We start from the raw sequence: 8,317 nt of genomic DNA, 5'->3' as shown, positions 1-8,317 counted from the left end.
AAATTGTAGGGTGACAAGTAAAAGGACCAAGTGGTTGTCTTGGAGATAACTTGGACCCTATGAATCATAGGGTCACGATACTAGTAATATGATGTAAGTCGTAGGGTCAACATTATGGGTGCCCTTGACACTGTCTTGGCTATGACTTGTGGTGACGAGTCGTAATGTGTTGTTATGAGTCATCGTGTGAGCCGTAGTTACTGGTGACACTTTTCTATATTTTAAGTTTAGGGCACTTTGGATATTTCCTACTTTAACCACTTAGACCCCACATCCATAAAACACTTTTGGGGCATTCTTTCTACACGTTAACACATCAATGACTCTTTATTCTCTCTAAATCCTCTCAAGCAAGATACTTAGGGTTTCCAAGAATTAGGTCATCTAAGGGCTCAAGGGTTGATATTTTTTTGTGAAACTTTGTATTTTAGGCATGTTACTCTTCCCTAATTGTTAATATGTTAAAATCATATGATTTAAAGTGATGTTCATATGGTATTGATGTTTTTTTTTTTTGAAACATGGGTTGAGGGTTTTGAATGATTGTTGTTGAATGATGTTTCCCATGGTTTACACATTATTTTTCATGCTTTAAATATGGTTTTTTGAACCTATGGTATGGTGAATAAACTAGGGGATTGTGATTTCTCCCAACTTGTGACTTTTGAAGTGTTTATGACCCCAACCCCATATTATAAAATTGATTTTGATACAAAGAGTAGGCATATTGAATTAATTTGAAATTGTATGATTGAAAAGGCTAATGAGGCACATTGGTTTTGAACTAAACCTTGTGGGTTTTGTGATTTAACAAGCTATTTCATAATTAAACTAATGGGGTTGTGACATCCCCCATGTGATGTAATTACTTTGGCATGTTGATGACCTTGCAAGTGATGTTGGTATGACATTACCAACAACGTATTCCTATATGTGTCTCATGGTTCACTGCATGGGAATGTGTGATAATTGTTTTAATTAGGCTTTAATGAGGGTTGTATAGCTGAGTCATGAAAGTAGAGGTCCCGAGGGACCAACACTAGAAACCATGGTTGCTAACGCAGGGGTTTATATGACCAGGTGGTTTGAGTCCCCCTTATCAGTATCATATTATTGGGAGGTTTAAGTCCCCCACATTATATTACATGATTTGGTGCTTGTTTCACGTTGATGTGTTGGGAGGTTCGAGTCCCCCATAGTGCATATGTATACCCTCTAGTTCATGTGGTCACACGCACTAGGGCCCTACCAGCTGGGTGAGAGATCAAGCCATATAGCCTGTGGGTGCCTTCTTATGTTATGACAGTTGAGCTACACAATCCAACCTAAGTTTTAAAGTGCATGTTAAGCCTTATTCCCTATATCGGCATGTGATATATATCTATATTCATTTAATTACATGTAATGTATTTGAATGATTTTGAACATTGATCACGATATTATTTTATGTATATCCCTGAGTTACATGCCGATATTTACCCTACTAACCATCTTCGAAGGTTGTATCCCTATGCAGTGCAGGCACCAGAGAATCTTCTACTTTTTTTGCACAGAGTTAGGTGGATCGGCTTGGTTCGTCAGTTCATTGTGGTAAAGTTGTGAGCCTCCATTCTTCGAAAAGCTTAGACATTTCATTAGTTCTTACCATAGATTAGAACTTAGAGTTTTCATTATCCAATTTTATTATATGTTCAAAATTTATTCGATACTTGGGATGTTGTGTTCACATGGTTAGGTACAGGGGGTGGTCTTCGGTCCATGTGGGACTTGAGTTACCCTTCATAGCCAGGCCCTGGTTTGGGTCATACAACATAAGACTTTTGGCGACTTTGTGCAATATTAAATCTTTCCCTAATCACCTTTACCAGCTCCATGGCTTGGTGAAGCAAGTCAGGACCAAAAAACCTAGTCTCACTAACGTCAAACCACGAAATAAGAGACCTACACTTTCTGCAATAAAGAGCCTCAAAAGGAGCCACTTCAATGCTAGAGTTATAACTATTATTGTACGTGAACTTGATGAGAGGTAAGTGATCCACCCAATTTTCCTTAAAGTCAATCACATTTGCCTTTAGTATATCCTCTAATGTTTGAATAATCTATTCTGCTTGTCCATCCGTTTGAGGGTGAAAAGTGGTGCTAAAGTTCACCTTAGTCCACAAACCTTTCTGAAATGAATCCCAAAAATGAGAAGAAAATTGTGTACCTCAATCTAAAATAATGGAAACTGAAAGACGATGCAATCTAACTATCTCCTCAATGAATAACTTAGCATAATCATCTCTAGAGTAGGCATTCCTCTTAGGTAAGAAATGAGCGGACTTAGTCATCCTATCCACAATGACTTAAATTGATTCATATTAAATTTGAGACAGCAGAAGACCCATAACAAAATCCATATTGATCATCTCCCACTTCCATATGGGCAACTCTATCTCTTGAGACATGTCACCAGTCCTCAAGTGCTCAACCTTCACTTTCTGACAAACCGTACATTTGGAAATAAAATTTGCAACATCCCCCTTCATATTGTTCCACCAATAGATCTCTTTTAAATCATGATACATCTTGGTCAAACCAAAATGAGTAGTATACCTCAACTCATAAGCCTCGGCTAAGATCCTCTCTCCCAGCCTATCAACATCAAGAACACACCTACCATAGTACCTCAGGATACCATCTCTGCTAATCTTCAGATCCTTATGACTCTGCAACATAATTTGGAGGTGATTGACATGATCATCTTCACTCTTAGAGTACAACCAAATATCATCAATGAAGACAACAACAAACAAGTCCAAAAACTATCTGAACACCCAATTCATGAGATCCATGAAAGCATTCAAAGCATTAATCAATACAAAGGACATAACCAGGAATTTATAATGAACATACTAGGTACAGAAAACAGTCTTAGGGATGTCAGTCTCTCTAATGTTCAACTAATGATAATCCGAATGAAGATCTATTGGAACCTTTGAGGGTTGCACCACACAGTGAGGGACCAGGTCCCTCAAAGTCAATCACTGGATTTAACGTGGAACTAACCTTTCTCAAGGAAAGAAAAACCACGGCTTTCCTCACAAGCACCAATGAATTTTACTATAATTAACCTCTTAATTACAGACGCTATTTTAGCCTATCTATAGGATCGCTTCACTTGTAATAACTTTACTATAAGCTCATCTTAGCAACTCTTCCAAGGACCCTCAAAACCTAGTTAACTCTAACTAGCAACAAGCTTAGGCAACTCTACCCAAGAACTTCTCTCAACAAAAGAAAACACTAATCTTATATTTGAGTAGTTCGAGTAAAAATCAGCACTCAAGAACACTCACTCACTTTTTAATCATACTACAAAGATAAGAACATGAGCAATCTTGAAATGGAGTTTTTGTTGCCTCTCTTCACTCTTTAGATTTGTACAAAAACTATTTGATGAAGAAGCCTTTTTTTCTTTTATAGTTGAGTGATGATTAGGGATAAAATCTCATTGGACTAGGTGTCCTAATTAGTACAAGCAGCACTTCCAAGTTTGTTACATAAGAGGACAAAATTTTTAAGACATGCATAATAGTTGTAATGTACCATAAACATCCAGGTACCTAGTCCCTTGGAGTTAGCTGCTCATCATCAAAACTACATATAATAATTTCCCCCTTTTTGATAATGACAAACTAACTATAAAGCTTTGAGCACATCCATCACATTTAATCAGTGTGATTAGCACTCTGAAGATGAATGTTCCCCCTATCTTCATGCAACATAAGGACCTAGTCCTTTGTTGTAATTTGCATTAAAAACCTCTGATTTCTTTCCCATGTACCTTTAATTTATTCCTCCTATTATCATGCACCTTTATTTAGTAAATTTGCATACTTTCCCCGATCAACGTGACTTTCTTCATTCATCTATTCAGCATATCACTTACTTCTCTCTATCAGTATATCATTCAAATTTATAACTCAACACAATTCACCTGGTACCTAGTCCCTGCTATATGAACTCAGTATTGCATTCCCCCTTTTGGCATTATTGAAAAGTGAGTACAGTAAACCAAGAGTAAAATAAGCATAAATTAGTTAACTTATGGCCACTGGGGCAACACTAATATGAAGAATAACTTTGCAATTTAATGAAAAAAAATGTAACACACAAATCATTCATTCATAAGTAGAAAGTATCATTATAGTGCATAAATTAAATGTTCTTAGGAAAAATGCCACAGGAATCAATAAGAATTAACAAGTGAAGAACTGGGAAAAAGATTTTGAAGGAGTAGGGCCAGGTTGTTAAGATTTCTTATCTCTATATCCAGGTTAAGGACTTCATCAGTTCGGATTGACACTGTCTTGTTCAATTCATCATTCTTAGTTTTGAGCATTTTAGTATTACATGGGCTTCTTTTGGAGAGATGCTTAATTTTCACCTGGAGCTTGTTGATTTCTTTACCCTTGGTAGTTGAATTGACCTTCAGTTTCTCTATTTCCTTGCTGAGCTCCCTTTGATAAATGCTACCTGATTTGAAATATTTAGTTTTGACCAATGTCTTCATGCCAAGCATTTGAACATAGTTCCTTGGGTTTCATTCTCACAGACAATACCAAATTGGCCAAATATCTTGTTCTACCAATATCCATAAGGCATGCCATGCTTTTCGTTGTTTCCAATAACCACTTTATGAATGTGTTCTATCATCAATACTGGTAGAATAATGAATTCAAAGCTACTAAGGCATTCCATTACATACAAATTAGTGGCTAAGGCAATACTTTTATGATCTAGGCAGAATCACTTTGTTCACAAAGTCAAAGTCCAATTAAAACTCACTCTTGTGTGATTTTCTATTTACTGAAGCCATAGAGTTTCCTTGACCTTGGATGCATTTTCTAAGAATTATATTGAAGGCAGCTGCTTAGAGACAATTCTTACCCCATATATAGGAACTTCTAAAATTCTTCCTAGTGTTTCCTCATTTAACTTTATTTTCTTTCCTTGGACCTGTGCAATCAGATTCATCCCATCTTCTGAGAATTCCCAAGTGAAATAGAATTCCCTAACTATCTTATCAAAAATAGTAGAAATAGGTCCTTCCATGAGATGCATCCAACCTTGATGTTTAACCAGCTCAACTAATTCCACCATACCAAGTTCTGTTAGCATATTTGAATAAAAAAATCCTTCCAATTAACACCTTTTGATTCTTCAAGAACCTATTTCTAACTCTCTTGGATAAAACCCCACATTTCTCCCCATTTTTTCTTCTAGTATAAGTGATAACATATTCTCTTTCAGCTACTTTTTTCTTCTTGGGACCAGCTCTCTCAAGAGTCAGCTTTTTCTTAGTAAAACTTCCAGACTATTTTCCAGAGATTTTTGGTGTTTTGCTGACATTGCTTTTCTTGTGATTAGCTATGCTCTTTCCTGGGCTATTTGACGGCAAGATAAGATTTCAGCAACCCAGGTTTCATCCACTATAATATATCAGAACAATTTTGAAGATTCAGGGATAATTCTTCATTAATAGGTTGAGTGATAAAGGATTTAAGCTTTGGAAGAGTATGAGAAGAAGGATGTTTTTCAGGAAGGTTTAGGAAGGGATTTTTAACTATGCTAAGCCCATAACTTTTTGAAGGGCATAAAACTGGGAGAGCTATAACCATCAAGAAGGTCTTTTTCTTAGAAGGTCAATTTGGGATTTGGATTTTTCCTTTTGACAAGGGAGTGAGTGGGTAAAACTAGAATTAAAGGAACAATAAGCACAAGGATGAGTTTTATGAGGGAATAAGATATGCTTGATATCAGATTTTAGGTGACTCGCCTTCCCTTTTAGAACAGGATAACCTTTTTCTGACTCAAGGACAAGGAGGACATGGCTTTATATTGATAAAATAGAAAAAAATTGCATATACAAGATACTAACCTGAAAGATGGGACTAGTTCCCTCTCTATTTTGAGTAAATCTCTAATTTTTTGCTTGTCATATCTGTCCACCTCCAAAGTTTCTCCCATTGTTGTATACCTGCAAGGGTATGGTATTGAGTTAGACCAATATGCACCTAATTTACCAAGGATACCTGCCTCCTGAACATTGCCTATTTTGTGAAGAGACACTAATTCACTTTATAGTAGGTTAGGCTGATTTGATTAATCCTTGCATCAGGTTGTTAGATTCATTACACCACATTATACCATGACTTGTTCTGGAAACAGGGCTGAGGATCTGGTCCTATACTTGGTGTTCTTCACATGTCCAGAGTTCCTTCTACATTGCTTTGAGCTTTCTAGCCTTTTTCACATCTTTGTGAGCTTATTCTTGGGATAGGAATGTTAATCACATAAGACACCTTCACCTTGAAGTTTCTCAGGAAAAAGAATACAATCAAACCTTCAATTTATAGCCTTGAGCAACTATATAACAAGAAGATTTTTCTAATTGTAAACCATTTTTCTCCCTCCTGCACTTATAATTATTTGTTAAACTTGGGAACCCATTGAGTTTGAGTTCCCAGTAGAATGACAGAGGTATAATTAAATCCCTTTTTGTCCATCTAGATAGTGTTGTATTTTTCTTGTTTTTCCAAGGTCATACACCTTTGGGATAGGTGCTCCCCTGGTGGACATGTCTAATATTTGTTATTCTTGATCTAAGCCAGCTTAGATAATCTTCTTTCAGGTGTTCATCTCTTCTACAGTGAGTGCATAAGGATTTATATACATTGTTTTTGACATATTGATCAACCCTTCCTTATGAACCAGATGAATGAGTTTGGTGCTGATACCCAAGGCCCCTACTATTATTAAATACTTTATTAGTCAAGTCATAAAGGATCTGAGAAGATGCAGACCATTGTAGGGATTTTGTAAGTTCTTCCCTTAGACGAACCAAGTCCCTTTCTAACTCCTTATTCTTCTGAAATAAAGTTATGAGAAGCCTTTGAGAATCCTCCAATTTTTCTTCAAGTTTAACTCGAAATTGTGAGGCTTCCTTTTTCTCTTTACACTTAGAAACATCTACTTTCTCCAGTTGACTTACCAAACTTAAATTTTCAAGTTTCAGATCAGCAACCTATTTCTCAATTTTTTATATATGGAGAGTCAAAGCTATCAAATCAAGCTCGTAATATTCTATATTTCCTTCTAGAGCATTATTTTTCTCTTTATTACAGACACTATTAGCTTTCTCTAGTTAATTAACTAAACTTGAATTTTCAGATTTCAACTTTGTAGCCTACTCTTCAGTTTCAGATATTTGGAGAGTTAGAGAAATTAAATCAAGCTCTTGACTTTAGAGCAATTAAATCAAGCTCTTAAATTTACACCTTTTCTTCTAGAGCAATTTTTTCTTAGTCATTTCAAACATGGAGTTAATCAACACATTTACGAGCTTTTTTATCTTTCTAGAAGAATAGTTGTCCAAGTTTTCTTTTAGGTCAGAAAGTGTTACCTCATTTTCTTCTTCATGTTCAGTGTTCTTCATAAAATCAAACAAGGAATCAAAGGTCACCTTTTCATCCTCCACAACAAGCATGGAAACATCTACAAACTTCTCAGTTTCATCATATTCACTGGAGGAGTCACCCCAACCAGCTAACGCATGTTTGACTACAAAATCAGTTGCAGCCTATCTTCTTGATTTTATAGGGACCTGGTCTCTATTTTGTCATTTGTCACTTCTGATGTTGTGATAATCCTGATAGTCCATTTTGTGCATTGGACAGTCCTTAATAAAATGTTCAGGACCCCATATCTGTGACAAACTTCTATAGTGCCTCCTATTTTGCTGCTACTCCCACTTCTTTAAAATTAACCACTTTTTCTCATAGCTCTAACTATTTTTTTTGCCAAATAGGCAACATCAATATCTTCTGCATTAGAGTCTGATTTAGATGATTTTAGTGCCAAATATTTTTCCCCTTTTACCTTCATCTTCCCATGCCTTTGATGCTTTTTAAGTTCATGAGTCTTTCGATTCCCAATGAGTTCATCCATGGTGAGAGTTTTCAAGTTCCTTGCCTCAGTTATGGCATCTAATTTGCTTTCCTATGACTTGTGAAGAACACCCAGAACCTTTCTTACTTTTTTGTATAATGGAATCACTACTCCCAAGAAATGAAGCTCATTTGTGATTGAAGTGAATCTTGTATATATTTCTTGGATGGTTTCTTCTTCTTTTATGCTGAAGGTTTCATACTGAGTAGTCAGCATGTCAACTTTTGAATCCTTCACAATAGCGGTTTCTTTTTTACCAATCCTAGATCTCATTTGCATTTTCACAAGATGATATCTTATTGTATTCATTAGGACTTATGCCACA

The sequence above is a fragment of the Capsicum annuum genome, chromosome 8 (genome assembly GCF_002878395.1).
Source record: "Capsicum annuum cultivar UCD-10X-F1 chromosome 8, UCD10Xv1.1, whole genome shotgun sequence".
NCBI lineage: Eukaryota > Viridiplantae > Streptophyta > Magnoliopsida > Solanales > Solanaceae > Capsicum > Capsicum annuum.
Note: the sequence above shows the minus strand (reverse complement) of the source record.